The sequence below is a fragment of the Cervus canadensis genome, chromosome 10 (assembly GCF_019320065.1).
Source record: "Cervus canadensis isolate Bull #8, Minnesota chromosome 10, ASM1932006v1, whole genome shotgun sequence".
NCBI lineage: Eukaryota > Metazoa > Chordata > Mammalia > Artiodactyla > Cervidae > Cervus > Cervus canadensis.
Genome location: NC_057395.1, coordinates 8,997,169 through 9,025,110, shown reverse-complemented (window position 1 = coordinate 9,025,110; position 27,942 = coordinate 8,997,169). Strand labels below are relative to the sequence as shown.

The 27,942-nt window shown below is 40.5% G+C and overlaps 2 protein-coding genes and 2 pseudogenes across 13 annotated transcripts in view; 1 reads left to right on the top strand and 3 right to left on the bottom strand.

The window, feature by feature from the left end:
- LOC122447860 (ankyrin repeat domain-containing protein 26-like) overlaps positions 1 to 27,942 on the top strand; it is a 578,892-nt gene that overhangs the window by 278,603 nt on the left and 272,347 nt on the right. The gene's annotated exons all lie outside the window — the stretch shown is intronic.
- Positions 1 to 27,942, bottom strand: part of LOC122447871 — a 318,875-nt pseudogene that overhangs the window by 38,087 nt on the left and 252,846 nt on the right.
- The window catches only part of LOC122447862 (ankyrin repeat domain-containing protein 26-like), a 378,001-nt gene that overhangs the window by 176,855 nt on the left and 173,204 nt on the right, over positions 1 to 27,942 (bottom strand). The gene's annotated exons all lie outside the window — the stretch shown is intronic.
- LOC122448339 lies at positions 1,076 to 26,102 on the bottom strand (annotated as a pseudogene).

The following is a 27,942-nucleotide window of genomic DNA, read 5'->3' as shown; positions in this document are numbered from 1 at the left end:
CTTGGTTTGCTATTATTTTCTCCCATTCTGAAGGCTGTCTTTTCACTTTGCTTATAGTTTCCTTTGTTGTGCAAAAGCTTTTAAGTTTAATTAGGTCCCATTTGTTTACTTTTGCTTTTATTTCCAATATTCTGGGACTTTCTTTGTCTTTTAGCCACCACCATTTTGGACTCCTTTTTCCTATTCTTCCTATTCTAACTAACATTCCCATCTCAAGAGATAGGAGGCCCATTTCTTAGGGAATAGAGGCGTCAAGCTCTCTCTGGCTATTTCCTGCTGAGTTGGGATGGTGAGGGGCACTGGGCCTTCCCTTCTTGCTAGTCTGAAGCCTCAGAGTCCTTATAATGGTGTTCATCTAAGGGTGAGTGATGTTTTCCATGGTTGGGTGTAATTTTATATATCCTTTTTGAACTGGCATTGCATGTTGAGACAAAATGGGTTAAACAATCTATAATACATGGAGCAATCCTAGGCAGTATCAATAATAACAGGGGTTAGTATGGGCATTAGCCAACTCCAAATTCCCCATCCCCCAGAAAGAGATTGTAGCCACCCCGAGAGCTCTGCAGCTCCTTCTTTGAGATCCTGTAGGGTCTGAACGTTTTTCTTGAGGACTGTGAGACTTTCTTTAACTTAGCTGGAGATATTTACCCAGAAACAACATGTCTCACTCAAGATGCTTCAAGTCCCTCCTTGTTCAGGGATCAGGAGATCTATCTCCTGTCTATTTTGGAGTACAGCCCCTGCCAAGCAGTGTTGGCTCTTTAGAGCTACCCTGAGAAATCTTATCCCCAGAAACTTAATTTTGGGGGTTATCATTAGAATGGCACTCATTTGTAGTCCTGAATAGGCATCTGAGATCTCCCACTCCTGTTTTGCCCCCTGGTTCCTTCATCCTACAGAGTTTTGCATGGTTATGTATTCTTTTCCACCGATCAGGTACTCCTATCCACTCTCAGCTGGTGTTCTGCATGCACTTCTGTGTCTGAAGGTATATTGCTGTTGTATCTGTGGAGAGAGATGTACTCCACGTCCACCTCTCCTCTGCCATCTTACTCTCTCCTCTCTCGGGATATTTTAAATAACATTTTTAAACGGTATTTCCAAGCCAAGGAAACATGCCTTTGCTTTTAGATTACTGACTATTCTTAATGGTGCGTTTTCATCAGATTGGGTTGGGCTAATCAGGAATTCTATAATTGGTCTTTGATTTGTTAGTGATTGTTCAAACAACTTTCAAAAAACAGTTAAGAATACTGGGATACAAAGTAGCCCACGAGCAGCTCCAAATACCACCACAAGAAACAATCTTTAAAAATGTCCTGAAGATGTATGCTTTAGCTGCAGACAGGACACACACACCTATTATTGTTGAAAATGCACTTTGTAACACAGGGTGGCCTAGCAGATACAATGCCTCAATGGTTTTTCAGTTTACTGACGGCTCTGAACTGGAAACGAACACATAGGAAATGTGAGCAGAAAAGTCAAAGGAAAACCCTATACAAATGACAAGATTAATCATGGCTATGGAATCGAGATTGACATTCCAGAAGGCCATATAACCCATGAGGCCCATAATCACAGAAGCAATTGCAAAAGTTACCTACAAGGAACACAGGGGATGAGGAATTAACCATAAGGAAACAATGAACATTGCTGTTGATGCAACAGTCACATTTTGAACAATATTGCAGAATACTGATCCAAATATATGAAAACCTGGTTGTATACCATTAGGGGGACTTCACACTTCTTGGCCATGTCTCGGAACTGGTGTAACATCAGTTTCTTATTGGTTGAAGAAGACATAGTCATGGTTTGAATGAAGGCCTGGGAACAAATGATTTCCCGTGATGATGTAATATTAATGTTATACAGAAAAAGTGGAAATTCCTTTTAAAAAGTGCATTTATTGCTTAGAAAAGCTGTCTTATCATATATCTTGATGGAGGTTTTCCATATATTATATATATTCTCATAACCAAAACTCTGTAAGATTTTTATATACATACTCACTGTTTTCAAAATCTGCCAGACATTTTTCCAATTTTTTTATCCCAGTAGTCAAGTGTCTTTATCCCAATAGTCAAGAATCTCAGTAATGATAACCATAACCCTGGGACCATAACTTGAAAAATAGTCTTCTTCTACATTACAATATTGTGTGGTGTAAGAGTCATCACTTACCAAATTTCGGAGGTCTAAACCTTCCTGCACTCAGAAACACCCATATAAACTACTTATGATGTACGAAGTATAGGAGCACTGCAAAAATCTTGGACTCGGTGCTTGTGAGAAAAGGACTAAAATATTCTCTAAAGAACAGATTCACTGGATTCCATATGTAAAATAGATAGCCAACAGGGATTTGCTGTATGGCTCAGGAAACTCAAACAGGGGCTCTGAACCAACATAGAGGGGTGGGGTTGGGACGGAGTTTCAAAAGGGAGGTGATATTTGTATACCTATGGCTGGCTCATGTTGAGGTTTGACAGAAAATAACAAAATTCTATAAAGCAATTATCCTTCAATAAAAAATAAATTGAAAAAGGAATAGACTCATTGGATGGATATCAGCTTTATGTTCATCTTGGAGAAAATTACCTGGGAGGCAAAAGGACTTTTTTAACGAGGAACATTTTTGGTCAAAAGTTTCCTGCTTCTTCAGCCACCATAGACAGACTACTTCTCTTTTACCATCCATGGCCATAAATGCTCCAAAACAGATGATGTTATGAAAATAACAAGGGAGCAGGATTGTTCCTATATAAATGCAAAAGTATTGTACGGACCTGAAAGAGGTCAGGTTCTCTTTATTATTATGAGAGAGGTCATAATTCCTTTATAGAAGGTCAGGACATTGGTGATGGTGGTGATTGTAATGGATACTGCCACTTTTGAATAGACATTGGACATTGGCTTATACTATCCGTGAGGCTGGTCTTCTGGCAGGCAGAAATCATGATAAACATGTCATCGACCCCAACACCTGTTAGAGAAAGAGACAGTCTCCGCATTTTTTAAACATCCCTTTAAAATTAACAAGATCAACTCAAACGGTTTTCTTTGCCTGTCAAGGTCTCACTGATCTTGCGGTGTGCTTGTGTGAATGAATGTCATGTCCTGTGCAAAGCAAGTGATGAGTCCTGCACTGGGGTTTTGTGGTGCCCTATAATGACTGAAGCCAGACCCCAAAATGGAAGCCTTGTCAGGGTTTATATACCGACTTCCCAATGCCAAGAGACACCCAACATCCCTGCGAGGGGAAGGGCCAGAAATGGGCGATGCGCCTGGACCAAATTTTCCGTTCTGGGTCCCCTTTTCCTGGTCTCTTTGACCATTCCATAATTGCCCGGGGAATTAGAACTACTAACCTAACCTGGCGGATCATAAACTTTCAAGGGACTTGTGATCCATGCCGTTACTCTGTACTTTTACTTAGACCTCAAACTATATGGATGGAAGTGCCTAGCCTTGCTAGGAGCTGGAAGTTACAAGAGCACGTTTGGGAGCAAGGCGGAGCTCTAGTTCCAGGAACGTCTCTCAGGTTAGAGGTCATTCTCTTGGCTGGCTGCCTCAGGGTCCAGAGTCCTAAAAGTAAGTCTTTGTCATGGCTGTGCCTCTGATCTATGTGGGTAGAAGCCTTGCTGGTGACCATGAGATTTTTGAATACACAGGTCGGGAATTGCAGGATCTGGTCAGCTTGGAATTGTGGTGGGCTTCCTTTGGTAGTGCTAGCTCTTAGCAGACCAGAGAAAGCTCTCCAACGGCTTGTGTCTCAACTCCCTAGATATTGCTTTTGTGGAATCTGTGGGAATGAACTGGACGGATTGGCCCTAGTAACTTGAGGACCGAAATCACTTTTTCCTCACTGGCTGACCCTCCACTCCCCCTTTTGCTATCACATATACTGGTGTGGTGACACTCAGAAGAGGCATCTTGGATTTTTTGTTCATCTCTTTATAACTCAAAGCTTCTATTGTGGTCAGGACTGTATTCGGGAATGTGCACAGGCACATGGAACATGGATGCTTCCCCTAGAAAACTAGCGTGGGAAACATTCCAGGAAAGCTACTCTGCTCCACCCCAGGTGGCATCAGAGGAGGAACGACTATCAGACAAAGGTCTTAATGGTGAGGAACCGGACATCAGTCTGGGATGCCATCAGGTCTACCCTGGTGCATCTCCACCCCAGCTTGGTGGTTGAACTGGGAGCGGCGGATAAGTCACCTGTGTCGGTAAGGGACAGACTAAGTCCAACCAGGGAAGGAAAGCTTCGGTGGAACGTCTGTCTACAGCCGCATCTAGAGCAGGGAGGGGCACCTCTGGTGGAAAGAAGCCACGGCTGTGGATGCTGCTTTTTTCTCTCTTACAGATGAGAGCTAGCAGATCCAGAACCACCTCTTTAAAATGGTTTTTTCCAAACGGGGATAAATTTGATTCCCAGAGTTTAACAAAGACATGCCTGATCTTTTTCTTTGATACCGAATGACCATGGTATCCTTTGGAAGATGGGGAAGACTGGTCGGCTGAAGGGTCTCAATATAGTATTGTTTTACAATTAGATCAGTTCTGCAGAAAACAAGAGAAATGGGTAGAAGGCCATATGTGTTGCTCTGTATCTCGCTGCGAGACATGCCAGACTTATGTCCTAAGGGTGCAAATTTTGGTGTGAAACCTTCAGCTGCCTCCTCTTCTCTTACTTTGCCCCTGTATCTGGGGCTCCCAATGAAACAGGCTGAGTCAGGGCACCCTTCCAGAAGGGGTTGCCTCAGTCTCAGTAGAAACCGAAACAGTCCCAATTCATAGAAGCCTTTACAGGACTAACTTTATGGCCTTACTTGGAGAGATGTAACGTATGTCTTGGGACAGATGCTGACTCCTGACTCGAGAACTCGAGTTTTGGGAGAAGCTACTACTTTTGGAGATGAATGGCTTAAGCATGAGACATGGGGAAGGAGGGAACACAAAATAGCCCTCCTCCCTCCTGGGAGCCAAGCAGTTCCCATGATGAGCCAGACTGTGACTATAGCATGCCTAAACGAAGGTGGGATCAGAACCACTTTGCCAGGTGTATTCTTGAAGGACTCAAGCGAGTGCACACAAAGACTTTAAACTATGCTAAGTTGGCTGACACAGAACAGGGAGAGAAGAAAGCTCCTGATAAATTCCTAGATAGACTACAAGAGGCTCTCTGCAAGTTTACTGACATTTATCCCAAAAGTACAGAGGGAGGAATAATCTGAAAGATAGATTTCTCACTCAGTCAGCTCCAGGTATCTGTCATAATTTATGAAAACAAGCGTTTGGACCAAATCAGTCTTTAAGATACTATTACAACTGGCTCAGATGGTATATCATGGTAAAGAATACGGGGAGGAAAGTAGGGGAGGGGGAAAGTGGCAAAAGAATGAAGCCCCAACAATGGCTGTTAGAGCCACTCTGAAACAGACTGAGGAAAAGTGCCCCGAGTAACCCAGGTGAAAAGGGGTGGACTTGTTATTACGGTGGAAAGGAGAGGCATCTCAAGCTGGATTGCCCTCAGGCATCTAAGCTGCACCTGGCTCCATGTCAGGTCTATAAAATGACCACACCTGAGGAGAGATTACCCTCTGAGACATAAGCCCCAGGGGTTGGACTCTCAAGGCAATCAGGACTGAAAGTGCCTGGCGGTCCCTACACGAGTTCCCATTCTAATTACACCTGTGGAACCCTGGGGATTTATAACTCTGGGGGGGGGGTGGCGGGCGGGGGCAATTGATTGCTTTTCTTCTCGACACTGGGGCAATTTTCTCTGTGCTCACTGAAGCCCCTCGTCTGCTTTCCTTCCAATCCACTACTGTAATGGGACTGTCAGGATGAGCCAAATGCTATTATTTCAGTCATCTTTTAAGCTGCAACTGGGGCTCCGTGCTGTTTTTCTCACGAGGTTCTGATGGAGCTGGAGTCTCCCTCACCCCTTAAAGGAAGGCATATACTGAACATGGTCCAGGCCTCTGTTTTCATGAATGTGGAGCCTTCTTCTTTTAAGTGAACAAAATGTAAATCCTAGAGTATGGGCTGGTGGAAAAACTGTGGATTGAGCACAAAATGCTGTTCCTGTTGTTATCAAGCTCAAAACCCCTCACCTATTTTCACATCAAAAGCAGTATCCACTAAATCCTGAGGTTAAGGAATGGGCGAAACCTTACTGTACTGGCTTCTCACGATGTAAGTGGGATCTTAAACTCTAAAGTTCAGAGCAACAATGTTCTGTCTTAAAGTTACTGTAACTCAAGGGGTGTCAAAAGTTCTAGGAATAGAATATTACATACCGTGTTCCTGGAGACCCCAACCTTCAGGAAAGGTTGAGAAGGCTAATGCCGTTATTAAAGGACATCCATGGAAGCTAACTCAGGAAACCCAGGACAGTTGGTTTAAAGTTTTACCCATGACTCCAACGAGGGCTTGAACTGCCTCTAAGAAGAAGGGACTGTCTCTATGAGACTGTTTTCATGCACAGATATTGTCATAGATCCGGAAACCTTAGAATTAACTATGTGCCTCAGCTTTCAACTTTTCAACCTTCTCGTCAGGGAAAGGCATTGCATGGTGGGTTTCTCCACTTCAAGGAAAGGACTTTCTTCAGCTCTGCAAATACCTGCACTGACAGCAATTGTATACGATGTCTCGTCTTGATCTGATGACATCTCAGAACCCTAAAATGGACTGATGTAACTATGGATACAATGTGACTTTTTGATTATGTTTTAACTTGGTTTAATGGATATCTTGCCTTACATCTGTAACTGTAAAATGGGGTTTGTTTCTAACCATCTGTAAGCTTCTAAGTTAAAAATGGTTGTCCAGGCTCTTACAAGTGCTGCAGCCTCCTCCAACTATTACTCAGGGCCGCTGGAGCAGAGACCCTCAATATGACAGTTAGGAGAATATATTGCCTCAACAACTTAGGGACAATGCCCCTCAACAGCAGGACGTAGTTATGGAATGAAAACGATGGCCCTTTCCCTTGGCAACATGATCCTCCTAAAAGAAATGGGGGGAATGAGAGAGTCAATTCCTAGGTAGGTTGATAAGACGGCCAGGGTCCCCAAGGAGGAGGAGGAGGAGGAGGAGAAGAAAGGAGTCCAGAGCCCTCGATAAGGAGAAAGGGATCTGAGGCTCCCAAGGAGAAAATGACAAACGGTCTTTTCTACATTGCTTTGTCTTAGTGAATATAACAATGCATCTTGCACCTTGCTTGAGGACATGTTTCTCCTTAACAAGAACCTTCTCATTAATCTTGTCATCTTAAAATGTATATTATGGGAGTGGGTCTGGTCAGATCTTTCTATTGTTCATTCTAATCTTGTTCATTTAAGATGTATGTTGTGGGAGTGGGTCTGATAAAAGTATATAAAGTCTTGATAAGACTAGCTAGGGGGGCACTCTGCCTCCCCTTCTGATGTCTATGTCAGAAGCTTTCTCTGTCCCTTTTTATACTTTAACAAAGCTCTGCTACACAGAAGCTCTTGAGTGATCAAGCCTAGTCCCTGGTGGAGAAGAAGCTAAATATTCTTCTTTGGAGATCACGAATTCAACATCATTCACCGTAAGCTATCATACAATTAGCCTGTTCTTGTTTTTTCCTATTCTAAATCACACTGAAATGAACATCCTTATTCTATTTTGGGAGCACCCATCCAATAATTAGGACGAATTCCCAGAAGTGGAATTGGCAGGTCAGATTCCATTTTAAATTTTTAAGTCTTTTGATTTGTTGCAAAGTTATATTTTAAACATGTACCAATTTACAAATTTCCCTCAGCAGAATGTGTGTTTATTTGCATACAACCTTCCCCAAACCTTCAGTCTTGCTATAATATTCATTAATCTAATAAAAAGAAAAGGTGTCTCACTTTTGGTTTAATTTGCATCCCTTGATTAATGGAAAGATCAAATATTTCTTTCTTATATTTTCAATGACTAGTGTTTTGGATTCTGTGTGTGTTTGTGCATGAGGGGGTGTGTGTGTGTGAACTACTTGTCCATGTCCCTGGTCTGTGTTTTCCATTTGGGGTACTAGATTTTTCCAACTCTTAAAAGCACATAAGACAGAGGATGAGATGGTTGGATGCAATCACTGACTGAATGGACATGAGTTTGGGTAAATTCCAGGAGTGGGTGATGACAGGGAGGCCTGGCGTGCTGCAGTCCATGGGGTCACAAAGAGTTGGACATAACTGAGTGACTGAACTGAACTGAACTGAAAGGCACATAATTCCATTTGATTTTCTTTTTCTCCTGATTCCTTATTTTGGATCTGTAGAGTCACCTATATATAACTATTTTGCCTAATCTAACACAATACCCTTCCTTTACCCACCCCACACCCCCACATACACAGTGTGCAGCCTCATGCTTTGTTTTACTCACCTAGAATAAGAAATGGTGAATTTGCAACTATGATCACAAATGGCACTCCAACGTACAACATCAGGCCAAAGCAACTCACCACTGCCAAGGCAGCAGAAATGACTCCAAAGGCTGTGGCCCACATTTTGTTTCGTACACAGTCACACCTGTAAACTTGGAGGGAAAGGTCATGGAACTTGTGGTGGTAGCTTCCATACTGAAATTCCAGCAATTCATAACATTCTTGACTTGAACACCTCTTCAGAGGCCTCTTGCAGAATATTTCCCATACCTGCCTGCTGGAGAACTTTAATTTCCAAGCACTAACCCAGACCAACTGAACAGAAGATGGGGAGGCGGGAGGCGTGGACAGAAAAGTTGGGAATCTGTGCTGTTACCAAACTATACTGGTTGGTTCTTATGCAGCGAGCCAAACATGAATCCACCAACTGGACTTCTCAAAACCACAAAGATATACTAAAGCATTGCAAAGAGCTAATTCCACTCTGATCTTCAAAAGAGCGTGAATGGAAGTAAGCGGTATGAAAGTGCCCATGGCTAGGTATCTTCTCACCCACTTATGAGTCCAGTTAGCCATAAACACAATCCTAAATATCTCCTGTATGTCAAAGCTGGTTTAATATATATTGTGGCTAACAAAAAGAATGAAAGCCTTCGAAAAGATTTCTGTGGTTCTCCTCTGCTAGAGATGTGTGTCCTAGAAGAGAGGCTCTGTGTGTGTGTGTGTGTGTGTGTGTGTGTGTGTGTGTGTGTGTGTGTGTGTGTGCGCGCTCAGTCGATTCAGTCATGTCCAACTGTTTATGACCCTATGGACCCTAGCCCACTAGGCTCCTCTGTCCATGGGAATCTCAAGGCACAATTAGTGGGGTAGGTTTCCATGCCCTCCCTCTAGGGTATATTCCCCACCCAGGGATCAAACCTGCGTCTCCTGCGTCTCCTGCATTGCAGGTGGATTCTTTACCACTGAGCCACCGGGGAAGCCCCAGAAAGGTGGTTACTAATTATGAAAAAAAAAAAGTAACATGTACTCCATTTTGAATAACACCTTATGCCTGTTTCTTGGTTGGACCAACAAAGATGGGAATATATACACAGCATTTTAAAAAGACTGAATTTAATACTTTAACTCCCCAACAAGCACAACTTTCCATCTTAAAATATTGACAACAATCTCTAGGTTTCTGTTTTATTTCACTGCTAACTTCTTCAAAACAAATGACTGATAACTGCCTCTAGAAACTTTTAGTAGAAGAGCGAAACTAAGTTTGGTTTGAAGACTAGCAAAGTCAACTATGGAAGTGGAGCTACTGATTCCCAAAGAGCAAGAATATAAGTAAGACCTTGTTCGTGCAAGGCCACATTAAAATAACCAAATTTTCCTCTTATTAAAACAGCTATGTGTGTCTGTATTTCACTTTTTCTCCAACTGCTGGTGTTATCAGTTAAACTCAGGTCCCCAAATCAACACACACACACACACATACTCACACACACACACACAGTATTTTGTTTTGATTACAGAAAAAAATTTGATTACAACCAGTACTTTCTTAAAGCAACAACCTTGGTTTACAGGCGTTTAAGATAAAAGTACCACAGATGAACCTTGAAATCAGAAAGGTTAACAGGATAGAAGCTACATATAACATTTTTATCTCTATTCCCTCTTTCAGGTTTCTGGATTGTTGCTATAAATTTTTCAGAGGATGGGGAGAGTGAAGTATATTATCGGCTAGAGGGATTATTTGACTTCGACTAGTTGCTGTGTTGCCTCTCTAAATGACCTTTGTTTTAATGTTCAATAGGCAATGGAAGGGAAGACGTGTATATAGAACACTAGTGAAAACAATTGCAGATTTCCTAGTCCCCAAGAAGGACTTTGGTTAAGCAGTTTATCAGAATGACTTCGGAAAATCTTAGAACTTCAGATTCGTGCAATCCTGGAACATAGCTCTGCAGACTCTGATCTACAGTTTGTAGAGAAGTTGCAGAATCCATGTGTCTAAAAATTTGTACATGTGATTCCCCTGCTCAGGCGGACTTGGGCATCACTGGCAGCAAAATGACCAATCAAAACAGTTCACTAGAAAAACAGAAACTACACATTGAAGAAAGCATAAATCAGGAGTTCCCTGGTAGTCCAGTGGTTAGGACTCCTTGGTGCTTTCACTGCTGGGGCCTGGGTTTGCTCCAGAAAAAGGCATCAATGGATGAAATGAAGGATAATAAGCTATAATATATACATAATATAAACACCCAAACAATAGAAGGAAGTTCTTCCTTGTCAGCAATTATTTTAAATCTAAACAGATTAAACTTTCCAGTCAAAAGGCAGATATTAAAAAGAAAAAAAAAAAAAGGCAGATATTGTCCGAATGGATAAAACAGCATGATTCAACTATATGCTATTTACAAGAGATTCCCTTTAGATCCAAAGACTTAAATAGATTGAAAGATAAGAGGAATGAAATAAATACTCCCTATGAATACTAACCAAAAGAGGCTAGGAGTGCCTATACTGATAACAGAAAACAAAGACTATTTGAAAGAAATTGAAAGGAAGGGAACACTTCCTAACTCTTTTGATGAGGCCCTGTTACACTGATATCAATTCGGAGTAAGATATCACAAGGAAGCTACAGATAATACTTCTTATAAATATGGATACAAACATCCTCAACAAAATTCGAGCAAACACAATTCAATAAGCATATTAAAAGGAGCATACATCATGACCATGTGGGATTTACCCAGGAATGGAAGAGTGGTTCAACATGAGAGTATCAATGTAATACAGCACTTTCAGAACAAAGGATAAAAAACCATATGAATCTCTCAAAAGGTACAGAAAAGGCACTTGACAAAACTCAATGTCTTTTCATGATAAAAAACTCTCAAAATCAAGGAATGGAAGGAAAGTTCCTCAAAATTATAAAGGCAATTATGAAAACTGCACAGCTAACATTATACTCAGTGGTGAGAAAAGGAAATCTTTCCCTCTAAGATCAGGAACAAGATAAAGATGCCCACTTTCATCAGTGATAGTCAAAGATGTACTAGAAGTGCTAATCAGAGTAATTAGGTAGGGCGTTGAAATTAAAGAAATTCAAACTGGAAAGCAAGAATTTTAACTGTATCTTTTTACAGATTATATGATCATATGTATGAAAACTCCAGTGAATCCAAAGGAAGCTACTCAAGTTAGTAAACAAATTCAGTAAAGCTGCAAGATACAAGATCAACACACAGTTTTCAGTTGTTTCTATCCATGTGCAATGAACGATCCCAAAAAGAAATGAAGAACATGATTTCCTTTAGTGTTTAAAATAATGAAGTACTTAGGATCACAGTTAACCAAAGAAGTGAAAGACTGGTACATGGAAAACTACCAAACATTGGTGAAAGAAACTAAAGAAGACCTAAATTAACGGAAAGACTTTCACAGTCCATGGGGAGGAAGACTTAATATTGTCAAAAAGGACAACCTCGCCTAAGATCTACACATTAATCACAATCTCTACCAAAATTTCAACAGCTTTTTTTTTCAGAAATGTAGAGGTCAACATTCAGATTCATACGGAATTAAAGGAGCCCTGGATATTCCAGATAACCTTAAAAAGAAAAAAAGAAATGGACAACTGAGATTTCCAGATTTCAAAAATGTAACAAAGCTAGAGAATTTAAAACAGAGTGGTACTAGTATATGGACGGACATATAGACCAATGGAGTAAAACTGAGCCTCTAGAAATAAATCCATATATCTACAGCCCATTGATTTTTGACAAGGATGCCAAATCCAATCAACTGGGAAAGAGCAGTCTCTTCAACAAATGGCACTTGGATGACTGGATTTCGACATGTACAAGAATGAAGTTGGACCCCTACTTCACATCATATACAACTATGATTAAAAATCGCAACCACCTAAATATTGCAGCTAAAACCATAAAACTCTTGAAGGAAACAAAGTAAATGCACACAACCTGACTTGTTGATGGAAGCTTAGATATAACACCAAAAACACAAGTAAACAAAATAAAAATAAATAAGTTGAATTTCATCTTAATTAAAATCTTTGTACATTAAAGGGCATTATCAAGAAAGTAAAGAGATAATCTCCAGAGTGAGAGAAAATATTTGCAAATTATATAACTTGATAAGGATTTAATATCTACAACATCTACTCATCAACAACAGAAATCAACAACAAAGGGACAAACAACTTCACTAAACATGAACAAAGGTGGGAATTCCCTGGTAGTCCAGTGGTCTTTCACTGCCAAGGGCCTGGGCCCAAGTTCAAGCATTGGTCAAGGAAATAAGATTCTGCGAGCCTTGGGGCACAGCCAAAAAGAGGGCAAAGGACTTGAATAGACAGTTCTCCATAGAGGATATGCGTGTAACCCCAGTCACTCAGCTGTCTGATTCCTTGTGACCCCTAACCACCAAGCTGTTCTGTTCATGAAATTTTCAGACAAGAATACTGAAGTGGGTTACCGTTTCCTTCTCCAGTGCATCTTTCCAACACTGGGATCGAAACCAAGTCACTTGCATCTCCTGCACTGGCAAGCAGATTCTCTACCTCTGTGGCACCTGGGGAGCCCCAAAGAAGATACACAAATAACCAATACAAACATTAAAAAGATAATCATGGTTAGAATGTGGAGAAATTGGAAAACTTACACATTGCTGGTGGGATATAGTATGGTGTAGCCTCTGTGAAAAATAGTTTGATGCTTCTTCAAAAAGCTAACTAGTGGATTATCATACAACCCACTAATTGCACTCCTAGGTATATACTGCAAAGAACTGAAAATGGCCTTAAACAGAAATGAGGACACTATGCTTCACTGCAGCATTATTCACTATTGCCACAATGTAGAATCAGAAAGCCTTCCTCACCGAACAATGCAAAGAAATAGTGGAAAACAATAGAATGGGAAAGACTAGAGATCTCTTCAAGAAAATTAGAGATACCAATGGAACATTTCCTGCAAAGATGGGCTCAATAAAGGACACAAATGGTATGGACCTAACAGAAGCAGAAGATATTCAGAAGAGGTGGCAAGAATACACAGAAGAACTGTACAAAAACCTTTATGACCCAGATAATCACGATGGTGTGATCACCAAGCTAGAGCCAGACATCCTGGAATGTGAAGTCAAGTGGGCCTTAGGAAGCATCACTGTGAATAAAGCTAGTGGAGGTGATGGTATTGCAGTTGAGCTAGTTCAAATCCTGAAAGATGATACTGTGAAAGTGCTGCACTCAATATGCCAGCAAATTTGGAAAACTCAGGAGTGGCCACAGGACTGGAAAAGGTCAGTTTTCATTCCAATCCCTAAGAAAGGCAATGCCAAAGAATGCACAAATGACTGCTCAATTGCACTCATCTCACACGCTAGTAAAGTAATGCTCCAAATTCCCCAAGCCAGGCTTCAGCAATATGTGAACTGTGAACTTCCAGATGTTCAAGCTGGTTTTAGAAAAGGCAGAGGAACCAGAGATCAAATTGCCAACATCAGCTGGATCATCGAGAAAACCAGAGAGTTCCAGAAAAAAAAACCTATTTTTGTTTTACTGACTATGCCAGAGCCTTTACTGTGTGGATCACAATAATCTATGGAACATTCTGAAAGAGATGGGAATACCAGACCACCTGAACTGCCTCTTGAGAAACCTGTATGCTGGTCAGGATGCAACAGTTAGAACTGGACAGGCTGGATGCAAATAGGAAAATGAGTATGTCAAGGCTGTATCGGAGAAGGCAATGGCAACCCACACCAGTACTCTTGCCTGGAGAATTCCAGGGATGGAGGAGGCTGGGGGGCTGCATCTATGGGGTCACACAGAGTTGGACACGTCTGATGCGACTTAGCAGCAGCAGCAGTGAGGCTGTATATTGTCATGCTGATTATTTAACTTCTATGCAGAGTACATCAGGAGAAGCTCTGAACTGGATAAAGCACAAACTGGAATCAAGATTGCTGGGAGAAATATCGGTAACCTCAGATATGCAGATGACACCCCCCTTATGGCAGAAAGTGAAGAAGAGCTAAAGAGCCTCTTGATGAAAGTGAAAGCGGAGAGTGAAAAAGTTGGCTTAAAACTCAACATTCAGAAAACTAAGATCATGGCATCCGGTCCAACCACTTCATGGCAAATCGATGGGGAAACAGTGGAAACCGGGTCTGACTTTATTTTGGGGGACTCCAAAATCACTGCAGATGGGGATTGCAGCCCTAGAATTAAAAGATGCTTACTCTTTGGAAGGAAAGTTATGGCCAACCTAGCCAGCATATTAAGAAGCAGAGACATTACTTTGTCAACAAAGGTCCATCTCGTCAAGGCTATTGTTTTTCCAGTAGTCATGTATGGATGTTAGAGTTGGGCTGTAAAGAAAGCTGAGCACTGAAGAATTGATGGTTTTAAACTGTGGTGTTGGAGAAGACTCTATAGAGTTCCCTCGGACGGCAGGGAGATCCAACCAGTCCATCCAAAGGAGATCAGTCCTGGGTGTGCAATGGAAGGACTGATGGTAAAGCTGAAACTCCAATACTTTGGCCACCTAATGTGAAGAGCTGACTCATTGGAAAGGACCCTGATGCTGGGGAAGATTTAGGGCAGGAGGAGAAGGCGACGACAGAGGATAAGATGGTTGGATTGCATCACCGACTTAATGGACATGAGTTTGGATAAACTCCGGGAGTTGGTGATGGACAGGGAGGCCTGGTGTGCTGTGATTCATGGGGTCGCAAAGAGTCAGAAACGACTGAGCGACTGAACTGAACTGAAAACGTAGAAATATTTCAAGTGCTCATCAACAGAGAGGTAGAGACCAAACATCTGAGATCAAGGTATTGCAGGGCTGGAGTCCGTCCAGAGATTCCAGCATCAAGTTCTGTCTTTTCAAGCTTCTGGGGTTCCAGGCATCCCCAGGCTTACAGCTGCATCCCTGCTATCTCTGCCTTCATCTTCATGTGGCTTCTCCTCTGCGTTGTGTCTCTCCTCTTTTGTCTCTTGTAAGGATGCTGTTAGCTGGATTGAGGGCCACTGTCACCCAAGATCTTCTCACCTCGAGATCCTCCACATCTATGGAGACACTTTCCCCAGATGTAGTCCTGGTCACATGTTCTGGGGGGACACATCTTTTGGGGCCACCATTCAATCCATTTTCTATATATAAAGTAGCCCTCATTTGAGATTACTAAGGTCACATATAGACTGGCACAAACAGCCTTGTCAGTGGGTTGTCAGAAGAATGAGGATGCTGGAATCACTTGGAATGGATCTAGGCCTGGCTTCATCAGGTGAGGGGGAAATCACAGGGAGGAGAGCATCATGGGTCTTGTTTTTGTTTCCAAAATACCGCATTGGGTTGGCACGTGAGATGCACCATGGGGGCATGGTGCGTTTTCCGCGCCTGATGGGGGTATTGGGCTTGGGCCAGGGCTGCGGGTGTCAAGGGGAATTAGTGTGGAGACTTGTCATAGGTTCTGGAGGAGGGGCTGACAGTCACTCAGGCACATGGAAGTGGGAGCCTGAGAGGCACAGTGTTTCCATGCCCAACTTGGGTCCACCCACCCAAGTGCAGTAAAGCCAGTCTTCTGACACCAGGCTGTGGTGAAGGTAAGTGAAATGTTCATTGTAAAAGCAGCAGTATGTAGAGGACAGATGGTTTGTGATTTAAAACCCCAAACTCCTTCAAGGGTTTCAGCAAAGCAATTGCAAAGGACAAGTGAGGGAGGGGGGTCACAGGTGTCAAGTTAAAAACATGGACAATGTGAGAGTTGCAAGTTAAGTTATATTTGGGCAAAATGAAGACTGTGGCCCAGAAGATAGCAAAACTGCTCCATAGAGGCAGGGGGGACAGTACAGATTTGATTTTGGTAAAGGAGGAATACATGCAATCGAGTGTATATATATATATATTTATAGAAAGTTTCTGCCAGTCTCATGAAGCTTCTGCTAGCCATGAGAAACTGTCATCACCATGAAGGATTTTAGTGCTTTTCTGTATGATGAGATACAAGAAGTGAGCTTATAAAATCACCTCCTGAGAATATCTACCTGAAGACCTATCCTGCCAGTTCCCTGCTTCCCCAGAGCACAGAGTGCCTTATTTCTGCTCTCCACCCTGAGCTCCTTTCCGGGGATGCTGAAGGTCAACAGCTACAGCAGCACATGATTGAATCCTGGTAGAGGTAGATGGAAAGTGCCCATGGCAAGTGTCTGTCTGTAACTGACACAGGGCACATGATCAGCTGGTACACAGTTCTCGGTTGATGGTAAGGTAGCACACAATTAACATAAATTTTTAGGCCCCAGTAACTCCGGGGCAATGTGTTCATGATCACCAGGTAGTTAACTTCTTCCCTTTGGTGTCGGTTTTAGCATCTGTAAAACAACTCAGGAAGTATGCATTGGAGACCCTTAATCTAGATATTTCAGAGAAGGGCTACAGCAGAGGATATAGGGGAAGGAGTCTGTCCTGGGAAAACCCCATAGAGTCCTTTTTGGTTACACCAGGTATCTGAGCTCAGCAACCCTGGAAGATGGGGCTGCCTCCTGGGTGTGGGGGGGCATCAGGATCACAGTCCTCTGAGGGGCCGGTTAGCCCCCGAAGTGAGATGGGGATGCACTAGCTGTACAAATGTGGCTGGCCTGGGAGAGGGACCTGGGCTAGAAATGTCACTGGAATTATCACAGGGAGGAAGAGGAAGAGCCAGGTGGGGGAAAGCGGATCGTAACAGACTCCACGCAGGTGACTGTGGTCCTGATGGAAGCAGTTCAGTTCAGTTGAGTTGCTCAGTCGTGTCTGACTCTTTGTGACCCCCATGGACTGCAGCACGCCAGGCCTCCCTGTCCACCACCAACTCCTGGAGTTTACTCAAACTCATGTCCATTGAGTCAGTGATGATATCCAACCATCTCATCCTCTGTCATCCCCTTCTCCTCCTGCCTTCAATCTTTCCCAGCATCAGGGTCTTTTTGCAAGAGTCAGTTCCTCCCATCAGGTGGCCAAAGTATTGGAGTTTCAGCTTCAACATCAGTCCTTCCAGTGAATATTCAGGACTCATTTCCTTTAGGATGGACTGGTTGGATCTCCTTGTAGCCCAGGGGACTCTCAAGAGTCTTCTCCAACACCACAGTTTAAAAGCATCAATTCTTCAGTGCTCAGCTCTCTTTATAGTCCAACTCCCAATCCATACATGACCCCTGGAAAAACCATAGCTTTGACTGGTCAGACCTTTGTCAGCAAAGTAATGTCTCTGCTTTTTAATATGCTTTCTAGGTTGGTCATAACTTCCCTTCCAAGGAGCAAGCATCTTTTAATTTCATGGCTGAAGTCAACATCTCCAGTGATTTTGGAGTCCAAAATATAAAGTCTGTCACTCTTTCTACTGTTTCCCCATCTATTTGCCATGAAGGGATGGGATGGGATGCCATGATCTTAGTTTTCTGAATGTTGAGTTTTAAGCCAGCTTTTTCACTCTCCTCTTTCACTTTCCTCAAGAGGCTCTTTAGTTCTTCTTCGCTATCTGCTATAAGGGTGGAGTCATCTGCATATCTGAGGTTATTGACATTCCTCCCAGCAATCTTGATTCCAGCTTGTGCTTCATCCAGCCCAGTGTTTCTCTTGATGTACTCTGCATATAAGTTCAATAAGCAGTGTGACAAGATACAGGCTTGAGGTACTCCTTTTCCTATTTGGAACCAGTCTGTTGTTCCATGTCCAGTTCTATCTGTTACTTCCTGACCTGCATACAGGTTTCTCAAAAGGAAGGTCAGGTGGTCTGGTATTCCCAACACTTTAAATATTTTCCAGAGTTCTTTGTGGTCCACACAGTCAAAGGCTTTGGCATAGTCAATAAAGCACAAGTAGATGTTTTTCTGGATAATGGAAGCAACTCTGAGCCAAAAGGAGAGGCTGTCAGGGGCTCAGCTTCATTCTCTCGCTCCTTTGCTTATCTGTAACTTCCCACTCCTATACTGAGGAGCCTGGCTTGCGCTATCTGCTGTTTATCAATTTATTTCTCCTCTTCAGATTGTATGTAAGGTGGTTTCAGCATTGTTAGCTGCTACACCCTGGAAAGAACTCCATAAAATAAAGCCCACTGTTTATGGAAGCCTATTGAAAATAGGACACTGAAAGGTGAACTCCCCAGATTGGTAGGTGCCCAATATGCTTCTGGAGATCAGTGGCGAAATAACTCCAGAATAGAATGAATTCAGAGACGCAGCCAAAACAAAAACAGCACCTAGCTGTGGATGTGACTGGTGATGGAAGCAAGGTCTGATGCTGTAAAGAGTAATATTTCATGGGAACCTGGAATGTTAGGTCCATGAATCAAGGCAAGTTGGAAGTGGTCAAACAGGAGATGGCAAGAGTGAACGTCGACATTTTAGGAGTCAGCAAACTAAAATGGACTGGAAGGGGTGAATTTAACTCAGATGACCATTCTGTCTACTACTGTGGGCAAGAATCCCCTACAAGAAATGGTGTAGCCATCACAGTCAACAAGAGAGTCTGAAATGCAGTACTTGGATGCAGTCTCAAAAAAGACAGAAGGATCTCTGTTCGTTTCCAAGGCAAACCATTCAATATCACGGTAATCCAATTCTATGCCCCGAGCTGGAATGCTGAAGAAGCTGAAGTTGAATGTTTCTATGAAGACCTACAAGACCCTTTAGAACTAACACCCCAAAAAGATGTCCTTTTCATTATAGGGGATTGGAATGCAAAAGTAGGAAGTCAAGAAACACCTGGAGTAACAGGCAAATTTGGCCTTGGAGTACAGAATGAAGCAGGGCAAAAGCTAATAGAGTTTTGCCAAGAGAACACAATAGTCACAGCAACCACCCTCTTCCAACAACACAAGAAAAGACTCTACACATGGACATCACCAGATGGCCAACACCGAAATCAGATGGGTTATATTCTTTGCAGCCAAAGATGGAGATGCTCTATACAGTCAGCAAAACAAGACCATGAACTCCTTATTGCCAAATTCAGACTTAAATTGAAGAAAGTAAGGAAAGCCACTAGGCCATTCAGGTATGACCTAAATCAAATCCCTGATGATTATACAGTGGAAGTGAGAAATAGATTTAAGGGACTAGATCTGATAGACAGAGTGCCTGATGAACTATAGATGGGGGTTCGTGACACTGTACAGTGTCAGGGAATGTTTGACGGGAGGATTCCTACATGCTGTCTCTCATGAGTCCTTTGTCCCTCTTCAAGCGGAACAGCATGCTGCTCCCAGGGACTGAGGTCATTGTGTGAGGCAGGCTTGGGTCTCCTTTAGTAAACATTCTCTTTAGGACAAAACTGCTTAGTCTCCTTCCCCTTTCTTGAGATAGGGTTGTCTCCTGACCTTGTGACTAACGTTACCCCTTGTTCCCTTGGTAACAGTTGCTGTACGTTTGGTTTTCTGATCTCTATCATTCCTGAAAGAAGTTTCTTGTACCACAGCTTATATATACTCATAGAAAAATCATTAAAGCACCTTTGCTCCATCAGAGCTTAGGTCCCCAGGTCTTTTTTGTCTCTCTCTCTCTTTTTCTCTTTTACTTTCTTATCGTCAACTCCGTACCACCAGGTTCTGGTCCATTAAAGGACCCCAACAAACAGGGACAGGGACACTGTCCCTGCGCCAAGGAACAGGGACACTGGTATACATGGCATATCGGGTGGAGTGATTCAGGGACCTATTGAGGTCGGTAAGCACTAAGGCATGGGTCAAACGGCTGGCCAGCCCCGTTATTTTCCTACTTTACTTCACCATTTGTTTAAATTTCAGGGACTTCTGGTTTCACGCCAATGAATAGAGGCTTGCCTTCAAACAGTAGTTGAACATAATCCTTAGTTTCCTGATAAATGCAGTTTTGATTTAGAAATTTGGCTCCGGGTCAAAGAAAATGTTAAATGAGCAGCCAAACAAGGAAAAAATATTCCACTTGATCTCTAGCCCCTATGGGCTCTTATTAAAGCTGTAATTCTGCCATTTCAAGGTACATTCTAGCCCTTCCAATATTCAGCAACAGACAGAACACTTATTACATAAATATAAATTAAATGATTAAACTTTACAAAAGGCCCAATTAAAACAATACAAAATATCTCAAAATTTTCTTACTAGCCCTGCCCCGGCTGCTCCAAATACTTCTCCTCTGCCAACAGTCGCAACTCCAAAAGTCTCTCCTTTGTTGGAACCTAATGAAAAGTTATGCTAATTTTTAAACTAGATTAGAAGCTGCTATTTCCCGTACTGTAATCAGAGAAGAAACCAAAAACAGCTAGAGAAATTACTTGCTTATGAGAATGCAAATCAGAAATGTCAAAGAGCTATAGATGCAATTTGTGAGACTAGGACTATTATTGATTATTTGAAGGCCTGTCACAATCCAGGGTCAAAAACTTTAAAAATGCAAATACTAGTTGAAACAATGGCTACTACCTTTTAAAAAGGGAAATGAAGGATGCTTTACATGTGGAGATAAAAACCGTTTAAAAAGGGACTGCCCTAAGAAGGCTAATAAAAAAAACCTCCAAAAATTTGCCCTTCCTGCCATAGAGGAATGCACTGGGCCAAAGACAGTAAATTTAAATTTGATAGTGAAGGAAAACCTATTCCAGGAAAGTCCAAACAGGGGACCTCCCAGGTCCCCTACAACAAAAACCAGGGGCAAATTCTATCTTTTCCCTCAAACCCTCAACGTCCAGCAGTGCTGCCATTAATATACCAGCCCTAAATGATTTTTTCCTTTACCCTTAAGCAGTCCCTTCTAGAATACCTACTGGACTTTTTGGACCCCTGCCCCCACAAACCTTCAGTCTTTTACTTGGCTGATCTAATTTGGCTTCTACAGGAATTACTGTTCACCCTGGAATAATTAATTCAAATTATAAAAGAGAAATTCAAATTATGATGTCAGCTCAGATTCTATGGCGATTCAAAAGGGGGGACAAAATTGCTCAATTACTTCTTTTGCCTTACATTTCTATTAACTCCTCTCATAATGTACGGACAGGCAGATTTGGCAATACAGATCAAAAACAATCCTTATGGACATCATTGGTATTTAAATATGTCCGACCAAATATAAATATCAAAATTAATGGTAAAAGATTTTCTGGTCTCCTCGGCACTGGATCTAATATTATTATTATTTCCAAACACTTGTGGCCCCAATCCTGACCTATACAAAAGGTCTCTTGCCAAATTGCAGGAATTTCTCAAACCAAAGTACAAGAAATTTATCAAAATATTCAAATCTACCCATATGATAGAGCAAAAGGCCAACCTACAACATTAAGACCTTATGTGATAGGTGCACCCTTAATCTAATAGGAAGGAACTTACTTATGCAATGGCAAACTCAGATATACATTCCACATTTTTCCTAGGGGCCACTGCTCATTTAACAAACAAAACAATTATTAAAATAACTGGGGAAAATTATGAGCCTATTTAGACAAAGCAATGGCCCCTTATGAAAGAAAAATTACAAAGCTACTAAAGAACTTATAAACACACAATTAAAATTGAATCATATTGAGGAATCTTGCTCTTTTTGGAACTCTCCTATTTTTGTTATAAAAAGGAAATATAACAAATGGTGTCTCTTAACAGAGTTTAGAAAAGTTAATTCTTTTATTAAACCTATGGGTGCATTGCAACCAGAGATCCCATCACCTACTACTATTCCTCAAAATTGGCACATTATTATTACTGATTTACAAGATTGCTTTTTTAATATACCTTTACACCCTTTAGACCGGGAGAGATTCACTTTCTCTCTCCCTTATCCTAATCATATCGGGCCTCATAAAAGATTTCAGTAGACTTTGTTACCTCAAGGTATGCTTAAAAGTCCTGCTACTGCTCCTGCTAAGGCACTTCAGTCGTGTCCTACTCTATGCGACCCCATAGATGTCAGCCCACCAGGCTCCCCCATCCCTGGGATTCTCCAGACAAGAGTACTGAAATAAGGTGCCATTGGCTTCTCCATAACAGTCCTAGTACTTGTCAAAATTTTGTAGCCAAGGCTTTACTTCCTATGTGACAGCAATTCCCTCATGCATATAGCAGTAATAATATACTATAGCTACAAAAAGGAGAAATGATATTTTTAACACTGAATGGCTATGATATTCTTTAGACTCTGGAGAAAACTGATGAAAATAAAATCTTTTTTGAAATTGCAAAACCGGTTCTTCTTGCACGTGCAGTTAGGAAAAGGTTAACTTGTTAAAATATTTTTTTGGAGCTCCAGTTCTGCCTGGGAAACAAAAATAGGCCTAAGAAAAAACCTTAAGTTAACTCTTATCATGTCCTTGGGATGCACAGCCCACTCTATCTAGGACTCCAGCCATTAACAAATTGGTGGAGCTCAAAATAAATAAATAAAACAAAAGGGTATTTTAAATTTCAAACGGAGAACTATGCCTATGTATCTAAAATTATCTATGTCTCAATGTATGTCTTTGTTTCTGGATAATATAAAGTTAATAAGCTCTATTTAAATTCAACTTCACATGAACTGAAAAGTATTCAATATTAAATATAATGTTTATTTAAATATAAATATAAATATAATTTAAATATAATTATTTGTTAATCTAATTAAGACATGTCTTAAGTCATCAACATTATATAATACTTTTGTTATAATACTTTATGTTATGGTTTGGGGTAAACTACGTTTGTCAACAAAAAGGTAACTCTTTATATATATATATATATACAAATATATAGATGAGATGAAAACTTTTAGATAAGCTCTATTAGAAATAATTATATTTTTAATAGAATAATCTATTATCTATAATCTAAAACAATCTCTTAGGATTGAAGTGACTTACGTTGCTGGAGTTGTACTGAACTAAATAGTGGAAGTTTGTTAAATGGCTGGGTCATTTCCAAATGAAGTAGGATTTTGAAGCATTAATTGCTGAACATTGGCTTACTCTTACAAGGGGTTTTTCTTGCAGAAGAGCTGAAGATTTTGAGCTGTTAATGAATATAAATATATATTTGTATAAGAATGGATATATATAATATAATATGATTTGATAAATATGTTCAACGGTCTATAAAATGCTAACATACAAGACATTTCATGGTTGCTATAGAAAAGTAAAATATATGCTTTTAATAGAAAGATATAAGAAATGGCAAATAAAATGATGAATACAAAAATATTTTTTTAATTGTTGAAACATATATTATAGAATAAAGTAATATTTGCATAGGCTTTGCTAGGCTAGTTTTTCATTGTCGTTCTAGCTACAGCAAATGTCCTTTCTCCAAATTAGGCCGAATTAGAAACAAAAGAAAAATTCTGGGAAAACAATATTTAACAGAATTAACTTTGGTCAGCAGATACATTCAGACTGCAAATATAATAGAAAATGCAGTTGAAATGCTTGGGTGGATCACAATGAAAACCACAAAGTATGATGTGTTTATTTGAAATAAACATTGCATTTGTTTATTGTGCTATCATATTTTGTTTTGGCCTTTTAACTTTTAGGGATGTTTAGTGCTGGAATTTTAGAAGGGCTTGTGACAAATGAAGAAAAATTTTATGGCAGATAGATGTAACTCATTGTCCTGAACTTTCTTCCTCTTCCTTCTTACATGTCTCAATCAATACAAATTCTTCTTTTCTAGGGACAACACCTCTCTAAGGTAAGACTACACAACATGTTATAACCCACCTATCAACTTACTTCATGATAATGAGAACACCTAATTCTATAAAAACAGACAATGACTCTGCCTATATTTCTAAGCAGTTTAAACAATTTTTACATTCATTCTCTGTTAAACAGATTGCAGACATTCCTTATAGTCCACAAACACAAGACATGATTGGACAAACACATTACACACTGTAACTGCAAATAAAAAATTAAATAAGAGGAAATACACAGGAACACTTTTGTCTTCCTTGTCCAGAGCAAACTTTACTAGATTCTGGTGTAATGTAGTCTTTAAGCCTATAACTATTGTTGGTGTGACTTTATTTCTGTTTCCAATCTGTAAGATTCTTAAAGCAGGGTGAGAATGGCATAAAAAAAAGACACCATTTCCCGAATGGATTATTTGTTCCTAAGAATATCAGAAATGTGGAATGTTCACCTTCTTTTCAGGTCTGTCTTGAAAGTATAATCATCTTCTTTAACACACTGAACAGTGAGATTCAACAGTTGCTAAGCTGCATTTCTTTTTCAAGGACAAGGTCAAATATATTCGGATGTGAGCAACATTTCATTTGTCAAGTTGTTCTGCATCACCTTTTCAATAATTTCACTTAGGAAAAAATATTTGAATGGTTACTCCTAATCCTTTGCCCCAAATAACACAAACCACAGCCAAATACCAAACAGACTTCTGAATGATTTTTTTCTTTTGGACTGAAATATTTCCTAAGAATGTTTTCATCATTATCGCTTTCCTTTCTTTTTATAACTATTGCTAATATAGCCTTATTTGTTTTAAACTTTTTAAACTTACCACAAAGAGAGGTTTTGACAAAAGCAAAAAACAAACAAAAAAAGGAAGTTTTGAAACATTAAAGGACACCTCCTTTCCTTTGCCCATTTGATATCAAGACGGGTTAACTAATCAAGGGAAATCTAAGAAACTAATCTTACAGGGAAAGGGTATGCTTCTATTTCTCCAGATGGATCCAACGAGCTCACATGACTTCCTCTTCAGAAGATTCAACCTAAGGGGGCCCCCAGCATTCAGACTAGAGATAAAACAGCAAAAAACCCAGGAAGAAAGAATTCCAATACAAGCCATGGCGACATTAAAAATTTCCCAAAAACGCCGCACTCGACGTCATCGACCTTATGATCTCCCTACTTGGGGACAGATAAAAACCCTTACTAATCAAACTGAAAATCTGATTTCTCAACAGGGAATGCCTCGGAATCCTGAAAATATTTTTCTTCGCTATGCTTGCTTTGCTTGCTTTTGCTACCCCTGCTCAGGCTGACTTGATTGATCACACTTACTGGGCTCATATACCTAACCCCCCCTTTTTTATTGTAGGTTGTAAAATGGACAGATATAGGACCAATCATATCCACTAATGAGTCGACACATATGCCCCCTCCTTGGAACTTGGAGGGGCCCTCTCATCCTGAAGAAAAAGAGAAACTAGTTAATATCTTTCTAGGTTATGAAATCCTTCCTTTATGTATGGGTACAACAGAATTATGCATAAACGTTAGCCGACAAACTTAGGCCTTCCCCTGACTCCAAAAGACGACTTTCTGATGCTTCTTGCATTACTTACTGCTCTTTCTTTGTCCATGAATCATGTTTATACTACTAAAACTTTAAGAAAAGAATTAAAGAAAATCAAAGAACACTATGCAAAGGGTTTACTAATAAAAACTTTAAATATATTCCTGTTCATTAAGACAGATGTCAGGCAAAATCAAGAAAATTAATGTTTATAGCTAATCGTACAATTGTCAGTTGGGGACCCCATAGTATGCGGTTATTGAACTGCTCAGATGATATTAACAATACTATGTATGATTATATTACTCAAGTAACATGGAAGGTTACTAATAGTACAATGGGACATTACCATGATTGAGGACTTCTTGGCCAGCTTGACGATGGAATGGCCCCCACCTCGTCCTCGAATCATCCTTGATAAACAGATTGGGCCTAAACAATGGGACATCTGAAAACTTGCTGCAAACACCGAAGAACTTGGGACTTGGACCAGACATTTCACAGGGACCAATCATAGCTATAGCAATTATTTCTTTCACTATAATCAATCATATTTTATACAAGCCTATGTTCCACTTCCTTTTGTTGTAGCTATAGGAAATTTACAATTCAATAAGACTTTATGTTCTGTAACTTGCATAAATTGTAAATTATATACTTGTCTTAACTCCTCTGTTTCCTTAAAAAATGACTCCCTTTTGACTCTTCGATCTCGACATAATCTATGGTTACCAATAAATCTCCAATGGCCCTGAGAAGAAGGTCCCAAGGCTAGACTTGCTTCCCAGTTATTTACTAAATTTCTCTAGTGATCTAAACGATTCACTGGATGGCTGATTTTTGGCATTATAGGATTAATAACTATTTGCACCATTGCTGCCATCACTAGCGTTACTTTACAAACCTCAATTCAAACACATAATTTTATCCAAAATTGGACTAAAGATGCTCATACTATGTGGGCCACTCAGGCTCAAATAGATGAGGATATTCAAAAAGAAATACAGGAACTGAGAACAGCCATCAAATGGGTTGGAGATCAATGAACAGATGTAGAAAAACAGATGATGCTAAAATGTGATTGAAATTCTACTCAATTTCATGTTACTCCTGTTCATTTCTATAATAGTGGCTACAACTGGAAACAAATCAAGTTTCATGTACAAAACATATGATAATGCCTTTCTGAATGTACAGTTATTACAAAAAAAAAAAAAATATGTGAAACCTTTTCTAATAACCTGCCCTCTTCCACTAGTATGAGAACTTTAGCTAAACAATTAGCTGATCAATTATCTGGGCTAGACCCACATGGATGGTTTCAAAGCCTTACTCATAGCATTGGGTCTAGAACTATAATTTTGGTGATTGTCTTAACAATTATATTTGTTGTCTACTGTTGCCTTCATGCAAAGATTGTCAAAACTGAACAAACTCTGATGGTCAGAACGCTTCTTACAAATATTATAAATAAATAAGGGGGAATTGTCAGGGAATGTTTGACGGGAGGATTCCTACGTGCTGTCTCTCATGAGTCCTTTGTCCCTCTTCAAGCGGAACAGCATGCTGCTCCCAGGGACTGAGGTCATTGTGTGAGGCAGGCTTGGGTCTCCTTTAGTAAACATTCTCTTTAGGACAAAACTGCTTAGTCTCCTTCCCCTTTCTTGAGATATGGGTTGTCTCCTGACCTTGTGACTAACATTACCCCTTGTTCCCTTGGTAACAGTTGCTGTACGTTTGGTTTTCTGATCTCTATCATTCCCGAAAGAAGTTTCTTGTACCACAGCTTATATATACTCATAGAAAAATCATTAAAGCACCTTTGCTCCATCAGAGCTTAGGTCCCCGGGTCTTTTTTGTCTCTCTCTCTCTCTCTCTTTTTCTCTTTTACTTTCTTATCGTCGACTCCGTACCACCAGGTTCCGGTCCATTAAAGGACCTGGGGTCCTTTAACAGTACAGTACAGGAGACTGTGATCAAGACCATATCCAAGAAAGCCCAGAGATAAATCCACGAACCTATGGACACCTTATCTTTGACAAAGGAGGCAAGGATATACAATGGAAAAAAGACAACCTCTTTAACAAGTGGTGCTGGGAAAACTGGTCAACCACTTGTAAAAGAATGAAACTAGAACACTTTCTAACGCCATACACAAAAATAAACTCAAAATGGATTAAAAATCTAAATGTAAGACCAGAAACTATAAAACTCCTAGAGGAGAACATAGGCAAAACACTCTCCGACATAAA